Below are 25,742 nucleotides of genomic sequence, written 5' to 3'. Positions count from 1 at the left end.
AACACCAACCACAGAAGATTATGGTTGCCCAGTTATTTACAATATTCAGAATAGGAATCTATGGAAGTGTGAATTACATGGAAGTAAATACAAGGAAACACAGAGCAGGGAAACAATCCGGAGGTGGTCAGATTATTGAATGATAGTAGAGGCTTGAAGGGCCGAATGTCCAGGCTCTACGTGTATCGCTTGTTCCTATGTGTAACAGGGAAGGCTCTATTGGGGAAAAATGTATCTATGAGAGGATTGTCTGTAGCGTTGGTGACCTTGTTTGTATCATCACTGTCATAGCACCGATTGTGCCTGTATCACCATTCATTGTCTTAGTGTTGTTTGCCTATCGTTATCAGAACAAATTGAATCATTGCTGACCACGTAAGAAGTGCAAAGTTATTTTTTTTAATAGTTGGTATCTATTTGGAGTTTCACAATGTGTGTGTGTGTTTTTTTTTTGCTTGTTTGTGTGAGGATCGGTGAGAGAGAGAGAGAGAGGAGATAGACAGCGTGGTTGGTTCATAGCCCTTTTAAGTCGCTGCCCTGGGCGTGTGTTGCGGGAGTGATGTCATTTACTGGGCAGGTCTTTCTCAACCTGTGTGTGTTTGTGTGGAGTGCAGTATCCATGTGATCTCCCATTGCAGTGATTACAATGTAAAGGGGCATCGTTGTGAGCCTGTGAAGCGGCAGCATACAACACAGCATTCTCTCGTACACCGATCACAGACAGAGGGAGAGGGGGGGAAGAAAAAAGACAATCAACTCTATCGTCCGAAGCAGGATCCTTGCACAGTGCACAAAGTCTTGGGAATTAAAACTTGCTGATGTACCGCACGGAGCTCTGAGCTGTGGGATTAAACGCTGATCAGCCACCAACACGCTTCTGAACACCAAAAGCAAAAAGCCTGCGTTACAATTGTTGAAGGAAACTTTTTCCTCTCCCAAGGTAAGGTGGTTTTCCTAAATTGGTTTACTGCGAATCTTTTCAAAGCGGGAATTATGCACTTTTAATAATATCTACCCCCTCCACTTTCTTGCCTTTTTTTGTGGAGGTTTTGCGTGATGTTCTGCACAATCCTTCCACGGCGAAATAGTTGAGTTTCTTTGTTTTATCTGAGGTGAGAGGATAGTTTGTGGGAGACAATTCATTGCAGCTATCACCGGCAGCTGTTCCTTTCTTCCCCGCCGTGGGTCTCCTTCTGGGTCATTAGTGCCCGATACTCGAAAGGAGAGCAAAAGTTTTTTTTTTTAAATGGGGCGTTGGGCAAGAGACTGTGAAAGGAGAACGGGGCTACAACATCGATCAGGGAGATGCCGGTTCCTGAAGGGAGAGGTTGCCTGTACAGAGTGGGGAGGGGAAACTGACATGGGTATTTCACGCTGCAAGGAGGCTTCACCAGAGGGGGTTGTGTCAGCCGTGCATTCACTTCTGACTTCAGCCCGCTCTTTTGGAAATCTAAAACAATTCAAAAGTAGGGCCATCTCCTGGGAATGTTGGCGAGTCACTTGCTGGTTGGGCTGGGGATGAGAGAGGTTTGCCGACTGGCTTTTAACATGAAGTTGCAGATGGTTTAATGATTGTTGTCGCGTCCAGAGCATCTTAATCTTGGTGTAGCCGCACGAACTGTGGAGAACATTCCCCTTTTAAATGTTGGTGTGTGTGTTGATTGAGGGGTGGAGTGTGAGTCTTCACTGTTATCAGAGTTCCCCCTTTTTTCCCTTCGAGTTAAGAGTTGTGTACTGTACATTCATAGCTTTTTGGATTAATGTTAATTGACATGGGCCCATCTTGTTTTCACAACAGCAGATTGGACATATTGGAAGAGATAGTTAGTCCATCTGTACCCTGCGCTGTTTTCTCGCATACCCTTGCTGATTTCGCTGCCAAAAGCATCTCAATTCCCTTCAGAATTCGCGTCTCCCTGAACACCTGTTCAGTTTATTCACCACCCTCTGCATGTGTCGTTTGGATTGAAGTTATCTGTTTGCCGTCTCTCTTCTGGAAAGAAATAAAGACCTGCGTTAATGGGACACTTTTTTAATGTTTCGGGATGTTTCATGGAATCTTTTTGAGATTTTTTTCACCAGGCTGGGGGATTCAAGGACTTAAGGGAAAAGATTTGATAAGAACTTGAGGGGCAACTTTCTAACTTGGAAGGTGGTGGGTAAAAGGAACGAGCTGCCAGCAGAGGTAGTTGAGATGGGTGCTGTTGCAACACTTAAAATACATTGGGGCGGGTACATGTTGTGGACAAATGGGGCTATCTCAGATGGGGCACTTTGTTCAGCATGGGTGAGTTGGGCCGAAGCGGCTGTTTCTGAGCTCAATGATTCTAAGTGATATGATGCAGGAAATGTGGCAAGTGTTGCAGAGCAGCAGCCATGTGATGTTATTTGACTGTCATTGTCCATGTCCATCTCAGGTGCCTGATGGGCCGAGTGGCCTACTGTGACGGCAGTCACAGGGCTCTTGTTTTGTGTTCAGCCCTAGAGTAGAAATATAGAAACATAGAAAATAGGTGGAGTAGGCCATTCGGCCCTTCCAGCTAGCATCGTCATTCAATATGATCATGACCGACCATCTAAAATCAGTATCCCATTCCTGCTTTCTCCCCATATCCCTTGATTCTAAGAGCTAAATCTAGCTTCAAAGCATCCAATGACTTGGCCTCCACTACCTCTGTGGTGGAGAATTCCACAGATTCACAACTGTCTGGGTGAAAAAGTTTTTTCTCATCTCAGTCCTAAATGGCCTACCCCTTATTCTTAAACTGTGACCCTTGGCTCTGGACTCTCCCAATGCCAGGAACGTTTTTCCTGCATCTAGCCTGTTCAATCCATTAATTTTTTTTATATGTTTCTATAAGATATCCTCTCATCCTTCCCAATTCCAGTGAATATAAGCCCAGTGAATACAGAACTTGAATCCTCGGTCCCAGAAGAGTCCCCATCTTGGTTTGGAGTTTGTACTTTTTTCTCATTGTGAATGTTGTACCATGAGGCTTGGATGCTGATTCTTTGAAAACTTTTTGCTGTGCATGTGGGTTTCTTTGCCCCAACTCTTTCATCTTCCCTGAAACCTCCTTGTCCCAGTTGTTTTGGCGAGCGGGGAACATTCACCCTTCACTCAGATCTTTTATGACTCCTGGCATTGTTCATATGATGACAATCCCGAACTTCCCCCTCCCCTCCCTCCATTCTCCTTGTATCCATTTGGATTTTTTTTTTCAACATCCAAGCCGTAAGGAGATTTGCATGCCTGAGGTTGGGAGCGTTTGGAACATGGGATTGGGGATACTCATCTTCCCCCCCCCCCCCCCCCCCCCCCCCCCCCCCCCCCCCCCCCCCCCCCCCCCCCCCCCCCCCCCCAAATAGTCTTGCTGAGATTGCAAAACATTGGAGAGAGCAAGTGGTGAAGTTGTATTGGGCGACGGTTTTTCATACTCGTGCTTTAACCCCATCGTTGCCAAATGGTCTTGGTTATTTTTCTCGGCAATGGTGCTTTAGCTGTCAGTGCCCTGCATAGTATCACCCTCGGTTTGTGCACTGTCCCTGAAAATGGGATCCAGGGTGAATTATTTGACTCTACGTCAGTTAATACAACCTTGTGTGACGTGTAGGAGGGCAAGTTGGGCGGTGGTGCGTAAACGGCTGTTATGGTCAGCCGTAGAAACCATCAACTCCAGATGCTGGTTAATACACAAATTGCTGGAGTAACTCAGCAGCTCGGGCAGCATCTCTGGAGAACCTGAATAGTGATGGTTTGGTTCTCGAGCTGAAAGAAAGTTGGTGCCTTACAGTGCCAGAGATCTGGGTTTGATCCAGACCACGGGTGCTGTCTGTGTGGAGTTTGTACATTCTCCTTGTGACCTGCGTGGGTTTTCTCTGCGTGCGCCGAAGGGCCTGTTTCCGCACTGAGTCTCTAAACTAAATCACTGATCCGTGTTCTCCAGAGATGCTGTCTGACCTGCTGAGTTACTCCAGCATTTGTATCTTGTTATGATCGACTATCGGAGTGATGAACATCACCTCTCTTTAACCTTGGGATTCCTTGTTAAACACCAGCACCTGATCTGCTGGGATTTTTGCCATTGTCCTTAACGTGTTACATTTGGAGCATTATTGACATTTAATTGCAAGTCGAGTAATAGACGAGGGCTGATAGTTGTGATTTGAGCACATTTTTCAGCTGTGTGTTTCTCTAGTATTGAATGGCCATGTCTGATTGTCTGTCGTGAGAACACTCCTTGGTTGGTGTGACTTGGTGTTGCCTTGAAGATTCATGTGTCCGTACAGAGCTCGTGGCTGCCAGCAGTAGAATGTCATGACTTATCGTGCTGAAAGTGAAACTGGGTCATGGCCATGTAAGGAAGGGAAGCAGAGTACTGCACACCATGCTGGCTGGGAAGCAACAGGGTGAGGTTTGGGTATGGACTGCTGCATATATTGTTGAGGTGAGAAGGGTACCTTGAGTCTGTGGAAATGGAGACTCTAGATGGAGTCATAGTCACATAGCATGGAAACAGGCCCTTCGGCCCAACTGGCCCATGCTGACCAAAATGCCCCATGTACACGAGTCGCGCCTGCCCATGTTTGGCCCATATCCTTCAAAACCTTTCCTATCCATGGACCAAATACTGTTGGGGCTTCAATGCAAGAAAGAGAGGTGAAACCTAAAGGGCAGCATCAAAATGAATCCAACTGCATAACATTGAGAGTCTTTCTCTGTGTGTGTGGTAATGGACAAATACATTTTACCAAGGGGAAGAGAATTAAGAACCAGAGAATGTGAATTTAAGGTGAGAGGGGAAAGATTTAATAGGAACCTGAGGGACAACTTTTTTTACTCTTAAGTGTGTATACAATGAGCTGCCAGAGGAGGTGGCTGAGGTAGATACAATAACAACATTTAAAAGACACTTGGGCAGGTAGATGGATCAGAAAGATTTGGAGGGACATAGACCAAATGCAGGCAAACGAGACTCGTGTAGATGGGACATCTTGGTTGGCATGGTGATGTTGGGCCGTAGGGACTGTTGCTGAGCTGTGTACTTATGTGAACGACTTGTGTCCGTTTAGTCCTGCATAGAGGTGATGCCGTGCCTGGATTAAAACTGTCGGGGTTTAGTAACATCTGTGACTCAGTACATCGTGACTGTCTGAATGCTGAGCAATCAAAGCTGAAGAGTTACTGTGGTGGAGAATGCAAGTTAACCAAAACATAAACTTTGCGATGACCTTAATATTCCAGTATACATCTGAACACTAGGTGTTCTGTCAGGCCCAGCGCTAATTGGAGGAACAGCATCTCATATTTCTTGTCCAACATTGACTTGTCCAACTTCAAGTAGCCCTTGCATTCCCTCTCTGTCTGTCCATCCCCCTTCCCAGTTCCCTGACCAGTCTCACGATCAAACTACATTTTATCCCTGTTTGCTTTGCTACTTTCTCCCAGCTAACGATGATCTATTCTACATTTTCCTTGATCTCCATTCCTTTTGTCCTATTTTCACACCCAACACTTCCTTAACTATGTATCTCCCTCTCCACTGACATCAGTCTGACGAATGGTCTCGATTCTCCAGAGGTTCTGCCTGTCCCGCTGAGTTACTCCAGCATTTTGTCTATCTTTGGTTTAAACCAGCAACTGCAGTTCCTTTAAGTATCAGAATTAAACTATTGCAGTCTGTTCACGATATTCTCTAATTTCCCACGGTTATTGCTAATGGCAACATCTGAAATTATGTGGCTGCAAAGTGTGCTTTAAAATTTCCGTCTCCTTGGCACTGTAATTTAAAGAGTTCAGTGATTTGTGGAGTGACATTGTCATTCACGGTACAGTCAAGGGGATTGGGAGCAGGTCTTTGATGCAATCAAAGGATTGTAGCCTTATCAGTGTCTTGCTTGGTAAATCTTTGAAACATCTTGATTTTAAAGGCTGGTTTTAATCAGTGAATATGTGGGGGATCGGTATTGTGCAGCTGTGTTATCAGATCTTGCACTGAAGCACTGGTGAACTTCCACAATAATTAGTCCTCGTTCCTTGTTATTAGTAGCCTTGGCGTGATGCTGAATATTGCTGATTAGGCTTGGCCCTAATTGCAAGTGCAATCTGTTGCCCTGCATATCAGTTGCATTCCGCAGTAACAACATCATAAGTGTCGTTTGCCATGAATAAATAAAATTGTGTCTGTTTAAGTTCACAAATGAGGAATATTCGCAGAATACACTCTGCAAAGTTGAACCATCTAGTTCATTCCTATGTGTAGGAAGGAGCTGCAGGTGCTGGTTCACATTGAAGATGGACGCAAAATGCTGGAGTAACTCAGCAGGTCGGGCAGTACATCTGGAGAAAACTAAAACGTTTTTGGTCGGGACCCTTCTTCAGACTGAGACTGCTCTCAGACTTCACCTATTCCTTTTCTGCAGAGGTGCTGCCTGACCCGCTGAGTTACTCCAGCATGTTGTGTCAATCTTCAGTTCATTTCTGTTTTCTTCCACAAAACCGTTTGTAATGTGTCAAAGCTGTTTTGACAAAATGAACAACCAGATGTACAGCAAACAAATGCAAGCAATTAATATTGAACCTACCAGATGTACAGGATTTAAGGGCAAGCAATTAATATTGAATCGTAGAGCTTGACTGAAACTATAATGTCAGTATCGATTGTATTTTGGTTAAGAAGGAACTGCAGATGCTGGAAAATCGAAGGTAGACAAAAATGTTGGGAGAAACTCAGTGGGTGAGGTGGCATCTGTGGAGCAAAGGAAATGGGCAACGTTTCGGGTCGAGACCCTTCTTCACACTGATGTGAGGGTAGGGTGGGGGGGGGGCGGGAAGAAGAAAGGACGAGGTGGAGACAGTGGGCTGAGGGAGAGCAGAGAAGGGGAGGAGTAATTGGAGAAGTCAATGTTCATACTGCTGGGGTGTAAACTGCCCAAGCGAAATATGAAGCGCTGCTCCTCCAATTTACGGTGATCCTCACTCTGGCCATGGAGGAGGCCCAGGACAGAGAGGTCGGATTTGGAATGGGAGGGGTAGTTGAAGTGCTGAGCCACTGGGAGATCAGGTTGGTTATTGTGCACCGAGCGGAGGTGTTGGGCGAAACGATCGCCAAACCTACACTTGAATCCATAAATGCTGCCTCACCCGCAGAGTTTCTCCAGCATTTTTGTCTACCATTGTATTTTGGTTGGTCACTAAAAGGACATCAAGAATGGTTTATGGGTCTTAATAAATGGACTTAACCCGTTTACGCACAAGGACCTTTTTTGTGGCAGCAATGTGGAGAGTCCAGTCTAATTCCCATCATGTCCCCGAGTGCTTCCTACAAAATCCATCTCATTCATCCTCTGCAGTATCTGTAGGCACGGATGAGGCAATAAAAATGCAACATATATTGCATCTGTGGACTGTGCACCTATCTGGATATGTTTCCGGGGGAAAACATTGCCTTGTTTACACTTAATGTCAGGGAAAATCTCCATTAAAAGTTCATAAGTTAGTTCATTCGGCCCATCAGGTCAGCACGGTGGCGCAGTGGTAGAGTTTCTGCCTTGCATTGCAGCTAGGGACCTGGGTTCCATTGTGAATCTGGGTGCTGCCTGTACAGAGCTTGTACATACTCCCCGTGACAGCATGGGTAATCCCTGGGTGCTCCAGTTTCATCCCATGCACCAACAACACATGGGCTTGTCGGTTAAAAATTGTAAATTGTCGCTGGTGCGTAGGATAGTGCTAGTGTCGGGGGGGGTCGCTGGTCGGCGCAGATGTGGTGGGCCGATTGTCCTGTTTCTGCACTGTATCACTAAACTAAAGGTCCTCTCTGCCATTCAATTATGGTTGATCAATATTTCCCTCTCACCCCCACTCTCTGGCCTTCTCCCCATAAACCTCTGACACCCATACTAATCAAGAATCTCGTCAATCTCCATTGACTTGGACTCCACAGCCGTCTGTGGCAATGAATTCCACAGATTCACCACCCTCTGACCAGAGAAAAGAAGCAAATGCTGAAAGGCTCGGCAAGTCGGGCAGCATCTGTGAAGAGGGAAGTGGGGGTTAATCATTTGCATTGACCCACCCTTCATCTGATGGCAGCTCTTCAATCTGTATTTGAATGGTTCTTTATTGTCACGTATGCACTGCACACTGAAACTCACTGTTGCGTAGCTCGCACATGCACAAGTCGCCATATATGTCGCCAAAGTAAAAGTCCAAGGTCCGGTCCACATGCTGGATGCACGGGAGTGGCCCCCGATCCAGGTAAGCCCCAGGCTGCTACAGCACCTCCTCCATCACCCTGGACCACTCGGCCCACCAACCGACCTCCCTCGCCCTGCCCGACCACCTGTGTCCTGGGGGTGCCTCCTGCAGCTGACTGGAAGGTGCTGGAGGCAACATCCCAGTCTAACGGCCCACTCCTGGAGGCAACATCCCAGTCTAACGGCCCACTCCTCGCGTTGGCCAAACACGGGCTGGTGGGACTAATGTAGAAGGGGCATCTTGGTTGGTTGGGCCGAAGGACCTGTTTCCATGCTGAATAACGCTCTCAGGGCTATCCTATTTCTGGACTTTGGGTAGGAGGTAGAAAAGGGCATTGCTGGCCGAGGGGGGAGGGGCAGTCGGGTTGGGGGCTGAGGAAGAGAACAGGCTCCACAGTTGAGTTGTCCTCTTTATGTGATCAGGAACAGCGATCACAGATCAAAACTTGAGAAAACAATTTGGACCACTGTTACTCAGTCGCTAATTCAGCTGTGAAGTTTTGTGTAATAACAGGGAACTGCAGCTGCTGGTTTATACCAAGGATGGATACAAAGTACTGGAGTAACTGAGTGTGTCAGACAGCGTTATTGGAGAAGAGTGACACCAGTAGAGTTGCTGCTTTATGCCCCTGTCCCACTTAGGAAACCTGAACGGAAACCTCTGGAGACTTTGCGCCTGACCCAAGGTTTCCGTGCGGTTCCCGGTGGTTTTTGTCAGTCTCCCTAATGGTCGGAAGGGGTTTCCGCTTCTTCTATGTTCTGGCGATTATTTAAAAAAATTCAAAACTGGCCGCGACTAAAAATAGGTTGCCGTTTTAAAAATCGGTAATTTTTTTTAGTCAAAGCCGGTTGCGATGCTAGTTGAAGGTGGTTACCGGAGGTTGCAGGTAGTGGAAGGTCTTACCCTCCACCACCTGCAACCACCTGCAACCACCTGCAACCTCCGGCAACCACCTTCAACTAGCATCGCAACCGGCTTTGACTAAAAAAATTACCGATTTTTAAAACGGCAAAGGGGTTCAAAGTCTCCAGAGGTTTCCGTTCAGGTTTCTTAAGTGGGACAGGGACATTACAGCACCAGAGAGCCAGGTTCAATCCTGACTACGGGTGCTGTCTGTACAGAGTTTGTACGTTCTCCCAGGGACTGCATGGGTTTTCTCCAGGTACTCTGGTTTCCTCCCACATTCCAAAGACATGCAGGTTTGTAGATTACTTGTCTGCTGCAAATTGTCTCTAGTCTATAGGATAGAACTAGAGTACGGGTGATCACTAGCTGGTGTGGATTCCTGAAGGTCTGATCATTTCAAATTGTTACTGACTAACCAGCCGCTGGGCTGGACCATTGTTAAATCCTCGCTAAGGAGAATGATGACTTTAAGGTCATACAGTCAAATGAACTTGGAACTTAGTAAAAAAAACATTTCCTATAACGGTGATCTTGAAGTTACTAGACCATTGCGAAACCCTCTCTGACTCACCACTAACCCTGGGGGAAGAAAATCTGCCGTCCTTAATAGTCTGGTTATTATGCAACTCCAAACTAACAGTGACGCGGTCGGGCCTCAAGTGCCCCTTTAATTCAGGGACAAAGATGGACAGACAATAAATGCTGGCTTCACCAGCGGCATCCACACTGGGCAAACTAATCAAAACATGTCTTCCAATTAAGTCGTGCCTGATCAATGATTTGTGTAGAAAGGAACTGTAGTTGCTGCTTTATACCAAAGATGGACACAAAGTGCTGGAGTAATTCAGCGGGTCAGGCAGCATATCTCTGGAGAAAAAGGAATGGGTGACGTTTCGGGTCGGGACGCTTCTCCAGAGTAGCGAGTCTGAAGAAGGGGCGCGAGCCGAAATGTCACCCATCCATTTTCACCAGAGATGCTGCCTGACCCGCTGAGTTACTCCAGCACTTTGTGTCTGCCGTATGACCAATGATTAACTGGCTGGCTAACCCAGGAGAAGATTCAGTCCACTCTCCTTCCACTCCCTCAGCCAGCTGGTGATAACTCGCTGCTCTGCGGCCACAGTGGGCAGCAGCCACCAGCGACGGGCTCCCGGGTAAAGGTGAAAAGCTATTGCGTTGAGAGTGAACACAGCACGGCTGTTTGCTGTCTCTCGACACCAAGCTAACGGTTACTCAGTTGTCCGGCGGAGTCGTGTGTCCTTGTAGGTACAAGATGGTGTCGGAAACATAGCCACTCTTTATTGTGAAGATAGACACAAAAAAGCCGGAGTAACTCAGCGGGACAGGCACTGCACTGAACCGAGCATTTGGAAGCATTCTAGTGGGCATGCATCATCTGCAGCCTTCACCTCCCTTGACAGATTGCATTAAAGGTGCATCATGTCTGTTTATTAAAGAGCTTTGCACGCTTTTGTCGGCTCTCATGTCACTTTGGGAGGGACTGTGTACAGTTCTAGGGCCGCCACTGCCTAGGAGCGTTGCAATTAATCCTCACTCCCAGCAAGGCAGGCCAAGTACATCAAAATTAAATAGAAATCCCAGACACTAAGCGTCCCCCCAGTATACACAATACCTCTCCAGTGAGTAATACCCAGCACTAATTTAGGCTTGAAGCACTCCATCTGTGCAGCAGAAACGAGCGACATAAAGAGACCGTCACTATTTACTGGAAGAGCAGCTTCAGCCACCAGACAACCTTCAGGAGGATGAAAATATCTGCAATGCTTAAAATGCCTGATCTACTCGTAGAAATTACAATTAAATTCAAGAGGTAAAGAATTATTTATGATCACAAATCCTCACAGATACGCACAAAGTGCTGGAGTATCTTAGCGGGTCAGGCAGCATCCCTGGAGAACATGGATCAATGATGTTTAGAGTCTGAACCCTTCTACACGCAGACCCGAAACATCACCTATCCATGTTTAGCTTAATGTAGTTTACAGATAAAGGCCGAGTCGGAGAGGGTTTTGTAATGGTCTAGTAACTTCAAGATCACTGTTATAGGAAATGGTTTTTACTAAGTTCCAAGTTCATTTGATGGTATGACCTTAAATTCATCATTCGCCTTAGTGAGGTTTGAACAATGGTCCAGCCCAGCGGCTGGTTAGTCAGTAACAATTTGAAATGATCAGACCTTCAGGAATGTTGCCAGTCAGCATCAACGAGCCTACACCAGCCTTGTGCAGGGAATGTACGCAAAACCAGGCGGATGCACTTTCATAATCAACCCCTAAACATGTCCATCTTAATGCATCAAAGCTGCGTCATGGATAGAAAATTGGTTGGCAGACAGGAAGCCAAGAGTAGGAGTGAACGGGCCCTTTTCAGAATGGCAGGCAGTGGCGAGCGGAGTGCCGCAAGGCTCGGTGTTGGGGCCGCAACTGTTTACCAATATATTAATGATTTGGAAGAGGGAATTAGGAGCAGCACTAGCAAGTTTGCATATGACACAAAGCTGGGTGGCAGTGTGAACTGTGAAGAGGATGTTCTGAGGTTGCAGGGTGACCTGGACAGGTTGAGTGAGTGAGCAGATGCGTGGCAGATGCAGTATAATATAGATAAATGTGAGGTTGTCCACTTTGGCGGCAAAAACAAGAGGGCAGATTATTATCTCAATGGGGTTAGGTCAGGTAAGGGGGAGGTGCAGCGAGACCTGGGTGTCCTTGTACACCAGTCACTGAAAGTTGGCGTGCAGGTACAGCAGGCGGTGAAGAAAGCTAATGGAATGTTGGCCTTCATAACAAGAGGATTTCAGTATAGGAGTAAAGAGGTTCTTCTGCAGTTGTATAGGGCTCTGGTGAGACCACATCTGGAGTATTGTGTATAGTTTTGGTCTCCTAATTTGGGGAAGGACACCCTTGTGATTGAGGCAGTGCAGCGTAGGTTCACGAGATTGATCCCTGGGCTGGTGGGACTGTCGTATGAGGAAAGATTGAAAAGACTAGGCTTGTATTCACTGGAGTTTAGAAGGATGAGGGGGCATCTTACAGAAACATATTAAATTATAAAAGGACTGGACAAGCTAGATGCAGGAAAAATGTTCCCAATGTTGGGCGAGTCCAGAACCAGGGGCCACAGTCAAAGAATAAAGGGGAGGCCATTTAAGACTGAGGCGAGAAAAAACTTTTTCACCCAGAGTTGTGAATTTGTGGAATTCCCTGCCACAGAGGGTAGTGGAGGCCAAATCACTGGATGGATTTAAGTGAGAGTTAGATAGAGCTCTAGGGGCTAGTGGAATCTAGGGATATTCCCAGACTGATTCCTGGGATGTCAGGACTTTCATATGAAGAAAGACTGGATAGACTCGGCTTGTACTCGCTAGAATTTAGAAGATTGAGGAGGGATCTTATAGAAACTTACAAAATTCTTAAGGGGTTGGACAGGCTAGGTGCAGGAAGATTGTTCCCCATGTTGGGGAAGTCCAGAACAAGGGGTCACTGTTTAAGGATAAGGGGGAAATCTTTTAGGACCGAGATGAGGAAAACATTTTTCACACGGAGAGTGGTGAATCTCTGGAATTCTCTGCCACAGAAGATAGTTGAGGCCAGTTCATTGGCTATATTTAAGAGGGAGTCCCTTGTGGCTAAAGGGATCAGGGGGTATGGAGAGAACGCAGGTACAGGATACTGAGTTGGATGATCAGCCATGATCATATTGAATTGCGCTGCAGGCTCGAAGGGCCGAATGGCCTACTCCTGCACCTATTTTCCATGTTTCTATGATATGAGGAGAAAGCAGGCACAGGGTATTGATTGGGAACGATCAGCCATGATCACAATGAATGGTGGTACTGGCTCGAAGGGCCGAATGGCCTCCTCCTGCACCTATTTTCTATGTTTCTCTGCGTCCTGCACCATTGACTGGGGTTGTGTTGCTAAAAAAACGGCACTTGTTTTGAGGATGTGGCTTCTCGGGCCAACTTGTTCAAAGAAATGCATGCTTTCTATGACTGCTGAATTGGATTTTCAATCAGAACAAAGTAATGCAGGTGGAGCAGGGATGTTGCTTTGTTTTATGCACTTACTCACACTACATTGCACCGTGCGTGTTTGTGTTTAAGTTTCTCCCATTGAGTAAGTCCTCGGACAGAATGCAACATACACTATGGTCGCCTGGTATAATGGAGCTGTGGTTTGGGATTTGCTGCTGATCTGTTATCAAACAACTGAACTGTCCAACCAGAGAGTGTTCCTGACCTCTCATCTTACCCCCCCCCCCCCCCCCCCCCCCCCCCCCCCCCCTTCAACCCAGAGATCCTACAGCAGAGCAAGATAGTCCACTCGACGAAAAAGCCGTAGTAGGTCATGGGTAATCCTTAGCGCCATTTCCGGAACTGGTGTCTGTCGCTGCTCTAGTATCTTTGCTTTGGTCATGGTGTCTTCATTTACCAAATACCACACAGATCATCTTTATTTTTTTTTCTCAGCTGCAGGTTATCATTTTGATATTCCTGCCTAACTTCCTTATTAACTTTGAACATACAAAATATTGCCATTAGGAAAGAGCTCCAGAAAATCCTGCACTCACTCAAGCCATTCTTTCCCCCCCCTCCCTCCAACACGGACACTGACACGGAGCAATTGCCGGCCCACTTTTTTGTTAAACACCTATTTCCTTCGGGTGTTTTTTTAAGAAATGTCCCCCTTGCCATTTCCGTACTTTTTCAATAGCTGCCATGACCCATTTGATGTCATCCTTTGCCCTGCTCCTGGTCTCGGCCCGCACTGACCTGCCGCTCCAGGATCTTTGCTTCTAACTATCTTTAATCAGACTCGGAACAAATACTAAGAACTTTGATCTGCACGGAGCAATGTTGACGACATAACTCTTTGATTCCAATGGAAGCATCTCCTGCGGCATCTTAGTTGCAGGAATTAGAAAGTGCCTCAAGACAGCTTCTTCTTGCGTATGGTCGTAGTTGTAGGACAACATGTTCTATTTGATCTTATTTGATTGATTGCACTCGTCGAAACAGGGTGGACCACGTGACGGTTGCTATCTTCCACCCCTCAAGCCAACTGAGTACAGAATATCCAACCAAAGATGGACACAAAATGCCGGAGTAACTCAGCGAGACAGGCAGCAGCATCTCTGGACATCTTCCAGAGTTGCTGTCTGACCTGCTGAATTACACCATCATTTTGTGACCATCTTTGATTTAAACCAGCATCTGCAGTTCCTTCCTACACATATCCAACCAAAATTTGGTCGCATAAGACTGTTGCCCTGCAATTGCTTGTGGTCTTGGGCAGGATAGTAGCCTTACCGACAGAGGTCGATGGCAGGGGGGGCCAGAGATTTGCAAAAGGCAGAACATTTTAATTTATTCGGAAGAAAATTCATTGCAAAAGCAAGGATGGTATGCTTCCGTTATAGGATGTTGGTTAAAACATTGTGGAACACTGTATAGTATTGGTGTCATAAGTGTTTACTTGCCGTATGTCCCAAACAAAACAATGATATTCCTACTTGCAGCAGCAAAGCAGAAGATGTAAATATAGTACTGTAAACAATATAATAAATAAACATTGTGGTCTTTAATAGCCTGATTGCTTTTGGGAAGAAACTGTTCCTGAACCTGGACATTACAGTTTTCAGGCTCCTAAATCTTCTTCCCGATGGTAGGAATGAAATGAGTGTGTGGCCAGGGTGGGGTTGGTCACTGATGATACTGGCTGTCTTTCTGAGGCAGTGACTCCTGTATTCCTTTGCTGAGCAAGGACAGCAATGCTTCGGAAGCAGTTCAGAGGAGGTTTACTGTACTAATAATAATTTAAAAAAAGACAAAGTGCAGGAGTAACTCAGCGGGTCAGGCAGCATTACTGGGGGACATGGTTGGATCCCGCAGTCACAGGGAGAACGTAAAAACTCTGAACAGACAGCACCCGCAGTCAGGATCGAACCCGGCTCGCTGGGGCTGTAAGGCAGCAACTCTACTACTGTGCCACTGTGCTGCCCCAAATTCAGTTGTGACATTGTTTTGCACAGAATATTTAAAATGAGTCCTCTCTGTGTAGTGATCGTGTATTGCATGAGACAAATCTGCCTCTGCTTGAATGTTTTAATTGATTGTGGGATCAGCTTCACACTAATGATGTCCACTGGGAATGGTGATTGTGGGGATATCCGGATCGCTGACGAGAAAGGCCAGTGGTCATCCCGTGCATAATCTGAGCACAATTAAATCATAGCATGTCCCCAGCCAAACATTGGAGCTCCTTGGTGACTGATGACTTCTTCATGAAAGAAATTATTTATTGTGCATTGCAATATTTTAATCCACACTGATTCATGCACCCTTGGTATTTCTGGAGCAAGATAAGAAGCATTGATTCATGAAGCCATGACATCAGACTCTGTGTGGAGCAGGATAAAATGTTCCATGCGACATTGTACAGACAGCTGTATAATGAGGGTGATGGAATTTGCACATGTCTGTTTTCTCCCCGTTCCATCTTCTGAAGACATCATGTCCTTGCCAAGATCATGAATGATAGATCAAAGCAAGGCAAGTTGGCCCATTGTCCAACTGCCAGTGTTATTAGAGCTGCCTCCTTCTGAACTCTAATGCTGCCAGTCTGGAATCAACACATTCCCCTCCTGAAGAAAGGTCTTGACCCGAAACGTCACCTATTCTTTTTCTCCAGAGATGCTGCCTGACCCGCTGAGTTACTGCAGCTTTTTGCATCTATCTTTGGTGTAAACAAACATTTGCCGTTCCTGAATTTACAGTCTGAAGAAGGGTCTTGACCTGAAACATCACCCATTTCTTCTCTCCAGAGAAGCTGCCTGTCCCGCTGAGTTACTCAAGCATTTTATCTATTTTTGATTTATACCAGCATCTGCAGGTTCTTTCCTACACATTTGTAGTTCCTCCCTACACACACCCCTGTAACCGTGTGGGTTTCCCCAGATGCTCCAGTTTTCTCCCACATCCCAGAGACGCGTGTTGGTTGGCTGATTTGCCGCTGTGTGAGTTGCCTCAAGGGGTGGGGTAGAATCTGGGAATGGAGATGAGGAGGAGTTTCTTTAGCCAGCAGGTGAATTCATTGACCATTCATGCTGTGCTCATAAGTCATAGGAGAAGAATAGGCTATTTGGCCCATCAAGTCTACCCCGCCATTCAATCATGGCTGATCAAGCTTTCCCTCTCAACCCCGTTCTCTGGCTTTCTCCCTGTAACATTTGACAGGTTATTGATTAGTAAGGGTCTCAATCTCTATTTTAAAAATGCCCAATGACTTGGCATCCACAGCTGTCTGTGGCAATGAATTCCACAGATTCACCACCTTCTGATTAAAGAAATTCCTCCTCATCTCTTTTCTAGGCGTACGTCCTTTAATTCTGAGGCCATTCCCACTGGTCCGCGACTCTCCCACTTGTGGGTACATCCGCTCCACGTCCACTCTATCCAGGCCTTTCATGATTCTGTGAAGTCCCAAGTCGATGAGTATTTTTAAAGCAGAGATTGATAGGTTCTCGATTAGTACGGGTGTCGAAGGTTACAGAGAGGGTGGAGGAGAATGTGGTTGAGAGGGAAAAATAGATTGGCAATGAGCGAATGGTGGAGAAGATTCAATGGACCGAATGGCCTAATCCGCTCGTGTGTTTTATGGTCTTATGGAAGGAGTTGATGGGAATATGGGAAGAATGGGTTCCAGTGGAAATTAGTTGTGGAAATAGGATTGTTCTGTGCGCTGGCCTCTTTCAATGTCATCAGGAGGTTTGGAAACTGCCTGCTGCCCTCGAGTGGTTCTCCAGAGGTCCATCTCTGGGGTAAGAGGGATATTCCCAAAACGAATCCATGTCAGAAGTAGTCTGAACTGCTTTATACATTTGCCAATCTAAGAACTGCAGATGCTGGAAATCTGATATTGAAAACAGAAAATGCTGGTAACACTCAGTCAGACAGCATCTGTGGAAAGAGACTGAGTTAACATTCAGGTTCAAGTCTTTGACCTGAAATGTTAACTCTGTTTTCCTTTCAGCAGGCTCTGCAACATCTGTGGTCTGCTTCAACCATTTCCTGTTCTTATTTGTGGTTTTCATTTTCCTCTCGCAATGATTATCTCGAACTGTTCTGACATTGACTGTGAAATATATAAGTTGTGACTATTTTGACAAGGAATTAATCCCAGACCATCTGCTCTGCGTAAAAGTAGTGCTACTTCTCTCTCAGCTCACTATCTGTGACCTGTGGAAGCTTTATTTCACTTGTCCACAGCTCGTGGTTATGAATAATGGGCAGTTTGGTCTTCTCCCACCCCCACACTTCGCAGAACTGGACCGGCACTGATTGTGCAGTGTGTCACCTACACGATACACTGCAATAACTCGTCCAGACTTCTTTGGCAGCATCTCCGCAAATCTGTAATCTTCACCACCTAGAAGGATCAAGGGCAACCGAGAATCATTTTCTAGTAGGGGCAGGACTATGGCGCAGCGGTAGAGTTGCTGCCTTGCAGCACCCGAGACCCCGGTTTGACCCTGGATAAGGGTGCTGTCTGTATGGAGTTTGTACGTTCTCTCCGTGACCTGCGTGGGTTTCCCCCGGTTTCCCCCCACACTCCAAAGACTTGCAGGTTTGTAGACCAATTGGCTTGGTAAAAATCTGTAAATTGTCCCAAGTGTGTGTAGGATAGTGTTAATGTGTGGGGATCGCTGGCCAGCACGGGTTCGGTGGGACGAAGTACCTGTTGTGCGTTGAATCTCTAAACTAAACTAAGTTCAGTTTATTATTGTCACGTGTACAGAGGTACAGTGAAAAGCTTTTTCTTGTTTTTGTTGCGTACCATCCAGTCAATGAAACGACTATACATGATTACAATCAAGCTGTCCACAGTGTACAGATACATATAAAAGGTATATCATTTAGCAGAATGCACTGTTTGTAAATGATCCTCAAGTTGCACACTATCCAATGATGATTCAACAATACTACGTTGTCACATGTACCTAGGTACAGTGAACATATAGCCCAGTAAAACCATGTAGCGGACCTCACCCAGGCAGTATAGAAGTATTCTCACGTTTTGGCGCCGACATAGAAATATGTAGAATCTAGGAACTGCAGATGCTGGTTCATACACAAAGTGCTGGAGTACATCAGTGGGTGGGTGACGTTTGGGGTCGGGGAGGATCCTGACCTAAAATGTCATCTATCCATGTTCGCCAGTGATGCTGCCTAACCCGCTGATTTATTCCAGCACTTTGCGTCCTTGTGTGACCTTGCCCTCATGGTGGCTGAGTCTCAATCCTGTGACTCTCTGCGTACGGCACTGTGCGAGGACCTTGCCACAAGGACTGTACTGGTTGCAGGTACGGCTCATGGGCGATCAAATGTTCGCCTTGATAGTTGACCTCTAATTCCGTGACTATTTAAACATAATTGCCAATGTCCTTCAGTTTAGTGCTGGTGTTGGCTGAGCAATAAAGAGATTCAACACATCAAACAACGCTGAGCTGCTCCCACATGAAAAACGGATTGAAGGCTCGAGATAAGGAAAATGACAGATGATTCCTCCTTTTGTGCGGCAAAACTGGAACTGGTATCCATAATAAAAGTTAGTTAACAATGCATCTCATGGGAGATTCAGGAGAAAATTCCCAGCCCAGAGTGTGGTTAAAATGTGCAAGATGACTCCGCATGGAATAATTGCATCAAATAGATGCATCAAATAGATGCAATTAAGGGGAAGCTGCAGTAATTGCACAAGAGAAGGGATTACCGGACGGATGTTCTGATGAAGGGATGGAGGAGCAATATCGCCAGCACTAAGCACTAGAGCTAAATGAACAATTTAGTTCTGGTACAGTAAGCTTTACTTCCCACGCACAATATTTTCTGCTTGAAAAGCAATTGTGAAAGTATCTGTACAGCCTTTGGGTATTGATGCCCTGAGAGTTGCAAGAACTGGGAGCCTCCTTGGGTGAGAGGGTGGTGTCTAGCCATCCTCTTAAAGGTGACTGACATCACACACACTTATTGCACCTGGTGAACTTCACTGAAACTCCTTGATCTGTTTAGTTCAGTTCACCAGACGGAAGGTCGGCCGTGTGTTGCTGGCTCTCGGCAGCACGGCTCAGCTGCGGAGCTCCGACGTGGAGTTTGTGGGTGGGGAAGGGTGCTGGCACTGTCTTGAGTATGGCTGTTAAACCTTTTACCTCGATGTAAAATGCTACAGTAAGCTGTGCTGTTGGATCTTAACCCATTCTTAGCCCAACTTTATGCAGTCCAATGTGAGATCTGCTATCTGGACCAAGCACAGACTCGGTGATCATTTCGCTGGACACCTTTGCTCAGTCTGCCTAAACCTACCTGATCTCCCGGTTGCTAAACACTTGTCCTGGGCCTCCTCCATGGTCAGAGTGAGGCCCAGCGCAAATTGGAGGAGGAACATCTCATATTGGGTAGCTTGCACCCCAGCGGTATGATTATTGACTCCTCTAACTTTAAGTAGCCTTTGCTTTTCCCCCTCTCTCTCTCCATCCCTCCCCCTTCCCATTTCTCTGACTAGTCTGACTGTCATTGTTTGCATTTTATCTCTGTTTGCTTTGTTGTTACCTGCTCCTAGCTAACAATGATCTATACATTTTCCTTGATCACCGTCCCCTTTGTCTCATCTCCACACCTTATACTTCCTTATCTCTGTATCTCCCTCCCCTGATTCAGTCTGAAGGAGGGTCTCGACCTGAAAAGTCACCCATTCCTACTATCCGGAGATGCTGCCTGTCCTGCTGAGTTACTCCAGCATTTTGTGTCTATCTGTTATCTTGCAGTTCTTTTTTTATTGATTCTTCAATGTCCGACGCATCACCTCCCAATCTTTAAACTTCTACTTTCCAGCCCAGTTAACTGGCTGATGAATAGTGAAGGATAGACTTGTGCCACTCAATTGATGTCTCGAAGCACTTTACTCGCATATGTGGGGCCTTTTGTGAACTCTAGTTGCTAATGCAACGTCAAGACAATCCAGCAGGCAATCTCACGCAGTGAGAGTCGGAGAAGTGACTCATTTATCATCTCCCAAGCTTCCCCGATGTTTGAAGTCAGAAGTTTGAGGAGATTTGGCATGCCGCCAAATATTTTCTCAAACTTCTACAGGTGCACAGCAAAGGCATACTGAATGGTTGGTTACATCATGGTCTGGTTCTATGTGACGAAGGAAATAGGCAGCGTTTCGGGTCGATACCCTTCATTCGCTCCATAGATGCTGCCTCACCCGCTGAGTTTCTCCAGCATTTTTGTCTACCTTTGATTTTCCAGCATCTGCAGTTCCCTCTTAAACAACTCATGAGAAGGTTGAGAAGGAGTTTCTACCCAGAGGCAATTCGGACTGTAAACGCCCATCTCACCAGGGACTAACTCAGTAGAACGTTTTTCCTTCCATTATTTATTATGTAAAAGAATATGTGTGTTATGATTGTGTTTATAATTTGTTTGGTTGTTTTGTTGTTTGTCTTTTGCACAAAAGTCCGCGAACATTGCCACTTTCATTTCACTGCACATCTCGTATGTGTATGTGACAAATAAACTTGACTTGACTTGACTCATGGTCTGGTTCAGTAACTTGAATCCCCATGACAGTCGGGGGCTGCAGAAAACAGTGGACAAGGCCCAGTCCCTCGTGGTTATTGACTTCCTCACCAACGGAGAGATCCACAGGAAGCGCTGCCTCAAGAACGCAGCTAATATCATAAACACACACACCACCCTGGCCACGCTCTCATCTCACTGCTACCATTGGGAAGAATGTACAGGAGCCTGAGAACTGTGACCTCCAGCTTCAAGGATAGGTTTTCCCCATTGACTATCTGGTTCTTGAATTACACCAATCCTTCCCAAAACCCCATCTCAGCCACAATTTCCTCTGGATTTTGTACGGTTTGTGCTATATATGGTCTGATTACTTAGACTTGAGACCTGAGAGATACAGCGTGGAAACAGGCCCTTCAGCCCACTAAGTCCACGCTGACCCACGATCACCCTCTACACTAGCACTAATCCTACACACCAGGGACAATTTACAGAAGGTAATTAACCTAAAAACCTGCAGTGTGTGAGGAAACCCACGCGGTCACGGGGAGAAGGTATAAACTTTGTGTAGCTAACACCCATACCCTGGATCAAACCTGGGTCTCTGGTGCTGCAAAGGCACCAACTCTACCGCTGCACCCACGTGCTGGCATACTAATCATAAGCATTAGCAACAATTTACTATTGGTTATTGCATTGGTGTTGTGGCGTTGTGTTAATGTGCCTTTAGAACTGAACAAATATGAATTGTCACTGTTTGGCTCCTGGTGCATGTGACACTGAAAGAAGGGACTTTCTTGTTTCTGTGCCCTGTGGGACTTTATCACTCTCGCCTGCGACCGGCTGGAAGGTTGCAGCCAGACACAGAGATTTTTCTGTCCGTGAATTGCTTTCTGGATTATTTAATTGAGTGATTAAAAAATATCCTACTGGTGACTATTTAAAATCCCTGTAAAGGGATTGCGCAATGAAAGGATTAAGGTTGGTCTGGGAGACTGGGTGAAAGGGCCCGCATTGTTGAAAGGTGTTGGATGCAGGAAGCTGCCTTTGTGGTAAACCTTGCCCAAGTGCTGTGAACATTCGGAATGCCTTGTCAAAACACGAGCGCAGATCCTTTTGTTCAGGACAGGTGCAACATGCTTGTCAGTTTGAGTGGTTTACGCTGTGTAGCGGGTCTGCCAAAGTGCACTTGACTGCAGAATGCTGATGGGGGAGGGGTGGTGGGTGGGTGGTAGATGTTACGGGGCAACCCAGTGGAGGGAGTTGGAACCTGCCTGTGTCCAGCTGGTGTGAGTGCAGAGGTCAGGGGCGAAGGTCCAGCTGGTGATTGAGACAATACAATCTGGATGCGTGATTATCGCCTCAAAGGGAGCACAGTTCAAGTGGTTTGGAGGCTTCCAGTTATTAAGAACTGTATCAAGATCTATGTGTTAGGGGTGGATATGTAGCGAGGTGTATCTGGAGGGAGACCCTGGTATTTAAGTGAGAGAGGGGCCTGCAGGCTTCAGTGCTGGTTTGCTTCAGACACTAGGGCGGTACAGCAGCTCAGCGGAAGAGTTGCTGCTTTACAGCACCAGAGACCTTGGTTAGATTCTGAGTACAAGTGTCGTCTGCGCGGATTCTCTCCGTGGCTTTTCTCCGGGTGCTCCGCTTTCCTCCCACACTCCCAAGACATGCAGGCTTGAAGGTTAATTGGCTTTGGTAAAAATTGTAAATGGTCCCAAGTGGGTAGGATGGTGTTAGTGCTCGGGGTGATCGCTGGTCGGCATGGGCTGAAGGGTTTGTTTTCACGCTGTGTCTCTCAAGTCTAAACCAGTAATTGTTCCACTGTTGCCAAGGACTTGTTCGTTCCTATTCTTTGTTTCTCATCTGCCGATTCTCTACACATGTCAGTACACTAATTCCAATCCCAGGTGCTTTAATTTATCACATTCATTTCTTGTGTGTGACCTTGTCAAAAGCCTTAAGTTCAAATGCACAATATCCATTGGTGCGCACCCAACAATCCCAGTGGTCGCTAACTCAATAAATTCCAATGCATTTGTTTGAAAGACACAGCATGGAGAGGGGCCCTTCGGCCCACATCCAACCATGCCAACCACCGATCACCCATTCATTCTAGTTCTATATAACCCCACCTTCGCATCCACTCCCGACACACTAGCGGCAATTTACAGAGACCAATTGGTGAACAAACCCACTCTGTGGGATGTGGGAGGGAACCAGAGCTCCTGAAGGAAACCAACATGGTCAGAGGGATGTGCAAACTCCTCAGACAGCACCCATGGTCATGATCAAGCCTGGTTCTCTGGCACTGAGGCAGCGGCTCAACCAGCTGCACGACTTCACCGCTGAGCCTGATTTCCCATCGGTTAAGTTCACTCTCATTCTAATTTCACTGCCTTGTTACTAATCTGGTTGGACGTGAATGTTAAGATCACCAACGTCTACAATGGTGCGCTAATTGCCCACTCTATCCATCATGTCCTGCCCACTTGGTATTTCTGAACGTAGACATGCTCAACACAGAAGATACCTTTCAGCCTAATGGCTCCTTGAACAACCGTCCAGAGGTTCTCACTTTCCCCATTTGCAACGAGGAAGATTTGACTGCTCTCACCAACAATGTTCGGTGCAAATGGCAAAACTCTGCGCGGGTTTGCGCAGTGGTCTGTCGGTGAAGTTGCCTGTGTGCATGATTGGACAGGAGCGATGTGTTTTCTTGTCCCCTTGTCCTGTATATATGTGCATACGCGCTCATTGGAGCATGCGAGATTGTAAGAGGGTTTGACAGGGGAGATGGTTCTTTAAAGACACTCACTTGCTCCATATCAAAGATGTAGCTGTGGGAACCAGCAAGGATTCGAGCTCTACCCATTTCATTGAACCCCCCTCCCCCCCACTCTCCATCACTTTTTCCGGTACGCCAAAGACTGTATTAGTGCTGCTCCATGCACTCGTACAGAGCCTAATTGTTTCATCTTCACTGCAAAGTTGCGCCTGGTGCATCTCCAACTTTTTCATTTGCCCTTTCTCAAATTCCTGTCCTCAATTTTCCCGGATAAGTTAGCAACCAATATATTCATTGCAAATTCACAGAATCCCACAGCTATCTTAACCACATCTCTTTCCCATCTTGTGTGTTACTTCAGTCTCTGTCCCAGTGCCATCTAGTCTGGCAACACTACCTTCCCCACCAATGTTGTCAGTGTGTCTTCCCCTTCCTCATCACATGTTCCCACCCACCAGCACAGTTGGCAACTGTGTCCCATTTTTCACACTCTCTTCATCTCCGCCTCTCTCCACCCACGACAAGGGTTGAGCTCCCCTGTTCTCTCCTTTCACCCCACCACTCTGCATATTTATTGGATCACCCTCCCTAATTTCCGACTCCTTCATCTCTTTGCCGCCACCTTCATCCAAAAAGAACCATTCCCTCCATGATGCCTTGCTTTACTCTTCCAACCTCCATCAACCATTTAGTCATACATGCCCTTCGGACCTACTTACCCACACCGACCAGCATGCCCCAGCTACACTAGTCTCGCCTACTCGCATTTGACCCATATATCCCTCTAAACCTGTCCTATCAACGTACCTGTCTAAATGTTTCTTAAAAGTTGCGATAATACCTGCCTCAACTACCTCCTCCGGCAGCTCGTTCCATGCACCCACCAAAAAGTTATCCCTCGGGCTCCTATTGAAACTTCGTCCTCCCCCCTCATCTTAAACCGATGTCCTCTGGTTCTTGAACCCCCTGCTCTGGGTTAGAGACTGTGTCTTTAGATGGAGAACAAGTGGAATAGATCGGTTAACCACTGAAGGTGTGGCACCTGCCATCTTACCTGTTCCCTCCCATCCCATCCTGGGACACAACCATTTTGCCCAGATAAAGAATCGTTTACTTTATCCAACATATCTACAGTGTCCATGAAACCAAATTGTATGGCCACTTTGGAAGGTCTTTCTCCCCAGAGCTTTCATGTTGCCTGTCACCTCAACCTCGAACCTTCCTTTATCCTTCCTCACTATTCCCACACAATCTCTCTTTAGCCTTCTGCACTATTTCATCAAAGCTCTGCAGAAGCTGAAGGAACAGCACTGGTCCGTGCAGACTTCCAGTTAAAACATTGTTCAACAGTTTTAAACTGTGTGCCTTACCCATCCTGTATCTCACACTTCCAGCATCTCTGCCTAGTTACACCTTTTCCAGACATGCCTTGTATTGATTATGAAACGTTACCAACCCCTCTCAATCAGACTCCAGTCCCTCCTGCCTTCCACTCTCACAGGCTTTCTCATCTTCTCTCTGCCCTTCCCACCTTTTCTGTGCCACTCGAAACTTTAATTTACTTCTGGCTTTTTCCAACCATGAAAAAGATAATCGACCTGATGCGTTGACATTTCTGCCTCCATGGACGCTGCCTGACCTTTTGATCCTATCTGGCATGTTTTTTAATTGTCAGCGTCTTTGATGTTTTGTTCTTGTAGGGGATGAGATGCTGTTTCTCCTGGTGAATCTAGAGCAATCACAGTGTCTGGATAAGGGCAATCATTGAAATTAAGAATGTTTAAGAAGGAACTGCAGATGCTGGAGAATCGAAGATACACAAAAAAGCTGGAGAAACTCAGCGGGTGCAGCAGCATCTATGGAGCGAAGGAAATAGGCAATGTTTCGGGCCGAAACGTTGCCTATTTCCTTCGCTCCATAGATGATGCTGCACCCGCTGAGTTTCTCCAGCTTTTTTGTGTACCATTGAAATTAAGAATATCTTCAGAGTTGAAAATTGTTAAATGCAGTACTCTAGGGAATTGTGACTGCTCAGTCGTTGAGTATATTCAAGACTGAGACAGCTATACAGACGATAAAGGGATTGGGCAGGAAAGTTGATTGCAATGGCAGAGCAGGCTTTAGAGTCCATAGGCCTATATCAATTTGTTGTGTTCTTGTTGCTTTGTGCCCTGCCCTATCTTTCT

The 25,742-nt window shown here is 46.3% G+C and overlaps 1 protein-coding gene across 1 annotated transcript in view; it reads left to right on the top strand.

Moving 5' to 3' along the window:
* The first annotated feature begins 527 nt into the window (after positions 1 to 527).
* plxnb1b (plexin b1b) overlaps positions 528 to 25,742 on the top strand; it is a 263,290-nt gene continuing 238,075 nt past the window's right edge. The window contains exon 1 of the mRNA XM_055648119.1: positions 528 to 940. The gene's annotated coding sequence lies outside the window, so the exon portion shown is untranslated. The remainder of the gene's footprint in view (positions 941 to 25,742) is intronic.

This window comes from Leucoraja erinacea, chromosome 16, assembly GCF_028641065.1.
Source record: "Leucoraja erinacea ecotype New England chromosome 16, Leri_hhj_1, whole genome shotgun sequence".
Lineage (NCBI taxonomy): Eukaryota > Metazoa > Chordata > Chondrichthyes > Rajiformes > Rajidae > Leucoraja > Leucoraja erinaceus.
The sequence above is the reverse complement of the archived record's forward strand: the minus strand, read 5'-3'. Positions and strand labels throughout refer to the sequence as shown.